Below are 2,500 nucleotides of genomic sequence, written 5' to 3' on the forward strand. Positions count from 1 at the left end.
CCACGTGCCTTCTTTTGGCATCCGCCCACTTCTTCATCTTCTTGGTGGCCTTATGAAGGTACGACCTTGCTAAGTCCACTTGTTCATGCCAACCTTTGGCAATCTTGAATGCGGCAGGACTCCTTCCTCCATACTTGGTAACAAGTGTTTGTGGAGTGAGTGGTTGTTGCCCCGTGGCTAACTCGAATGGACTTCGATTGGTGGACTCGCTCCTTTGCAAGTTGTAGGAGAATTGGGCAACATCTAGCAGCTTTGCCCAATCATGTTGATTGGCACTCACAAAGTGCCGTAGATATAGCTCCAATAATGCATTAGCTCGCTCGGTTTGCCCATCGGTTTGTGGATGAAAGCTTGTAGAGAAATGCAACTCCGAGCCCATGAGCTTGAATAACTCCGTCCAAAACCTTCCGGTGAACCTTGAGTCTCGATCACTTATAATTGATCTTGGGAGTCCCCAATACTTCACCACGTGCTTGAAGAATAGCCGTGCTGTCTCCTCAGCTGGACACTCCTTTGTCGCGGCAATGAATGTAGCATACTTGGAGAATCGATCAACTACTACGATTATAGTGCTACATCCCTCGGACTTGGGTAAGCTAATGATGAAGTCCATGGAGATGCTCTCCCATGGTCTCTCCGGAGTTGGTAGTGGCTCCAATAAACCTGCGGGTTGTCGCTGTTCCACCTTGTCTTGTTGACAAACAAGGCAGGTCTTTACATACATTTCGACATCGTCCCGCATTTGTGGCCAATAATAGTTGGTCTCCAACAAAGCTCTCGTACGCTTTTGCCCTGGGTGGCCGGCCCATTTGGTGTCATGGCATTCCTTGATCAAATTCTTCCTTAGGTTGCCCCACCTTGGTACGTAGATGCGATGCCCCTTAGTGTAGAGAAGGCCGTCCTCAACCCAAAACCTCTTAGTCTTGCCCTCCATGGCAAGTTGTAGGAGTTGCTTGGCCACAACATCACGGTCCATGCCCTCCTTTAGTAGGTTGGGTAGTTCCCCTTGGAACTTGGTTATCGATGCTAGTTCGGCTTTCCTACTTAATGCATCGGCAACTACATTGGCTGTACCGGGCTTGTATTCGAGCTTGTAGTCGAACTCGGCAAGAAAGTCTTGCCAACGGGCTTGCTTGGGGCTTAACTTCTTTTGAGTTTGGAAATAGCTTGTGGCCACATTGTCAGTCTTTACCACGAACTTAGACCCCAGCAAGTAATGTCTCCAAGTGCGCAAGCAGTGGATGATGGCGGTCATCTCCTTCTCTTGGACCGTATACCTCCTCTCCGTGTCGTTGAGCTTGCGGCTTTCAAATGCGATTGGATGCTTTTCTTGCATCAACACGCCCCCTATGGCAAAGTCGGAAGCATCAGTGTGCACCTCAAATGGTTTGGAGCAATCGGGCAATGCCAACACGGGTTCCTTCATAATAGCCTCCTTCAAATTCTCAAAGGCTTGTTGGCATTGGGTGGACCAACTCCATGTCTTGTTCTTCTTTAGCAGATCGGTGAGTGGTGCGGCTAGGGCAGAATACCCTTTGATAAACCTCCTGTAATAGTTAACAAGACCAAGAAAAGATCGCAGCTCACTCACCTTGGTTGGAGGATCCCACTCTTGGATGGCTTTCACTTTGGCTTCATCCATGTGCAGCTTGCCATCCTTGATCTTATGGCCGAGGAAGTACACCTCATTGGTTGCAAACGAGCACTTCTCTCTCTTCACGTAAAGCTCATTATCCTTTAGAACCTTGAACACAATTCGTAGGTGGTGGATGTGTTCCTCTAGCGTCTTGCTATAGATGACAATGTCATCCAAATAGACCACCACGAATTTGTCCAAGTAAGGATGGAAGATCTTGTTCATGAGAGTGCAGAAAGTGGCGGGTGCGTTGGTGAGACCAAAAGGCATGACGAGGAATTCGTATGCTCCATATCGAGTAACACACGTAGTCTTTGGCTCATCACCCTCCGTAATTCTAACTTGGTAGTACCCCGACCTCAAGTCAAGTTTGGTAAAGTACCTTGCTCCTCCAAGTTGATCAAACAAATCGGCTATCAACGGTATAGGGTACTTGTTCTTGATGGTAACCTTGTTGAGCGCCCTATAATCGATGCATAGCCTTAATGAACCATCGTGCTTCTTTTGGAACAAGACGGGTGCTCCATAAGGTGCTTTCGACGGTTGAATGTAACCGGCATCCAAAAGCTCCTTAAGTTGTCTCCTTAGCTCCTCTAGCTCCGGTGGAGACATGCGATATGGTGCTTTTGCGGGTGGTTTTGCACCGGGCTCCAACTCGATGCAATGATCCACCTCCCTCCTTGGTGGAAGTTTCTTGGGTAGTTGTGGTGGCATGACATCCTTGAACTCTTCAAGGACTTGGCTAACCTCCTTCGGTGGTTCCTTGGAAGTAACTTCTTCTTCCTCGCGTAGAGTAGCAAGGAATGTAGGCTCCCCTTTCTTTACTCCTCTCTTGAATTGCATGGCGGAGAGGCGGTTGGAAGT

General features: G+C 48.4%; 1 pseudogene; it reads left to right on the forward strand.

The window, feature by feature from the left end:
* LOC132805339 (28S ribosomal RNA) overlaps nt 1–2,500 on the forward strand; it is an 8,985-nt pseudogene that overhangs the window by 3,521 nt on the left and 2,964 nt on the right.

The sequence above is a fragment of the Ziziphus jujuba genome, chromosome 8, assembly GCF_031755915.1.
Source record: "Ziziphus jujuba cultivar Dongzao chromosome 8, ASM3175591v1".
In the NCBI taxonomy this organism is placed as follows: Eukaryota; Viridiplantae; Streptophyta; class Magnoliopsida; order Rosales; family Rhamnaceae; genus Ziziphus; species Ziziphus jujuba.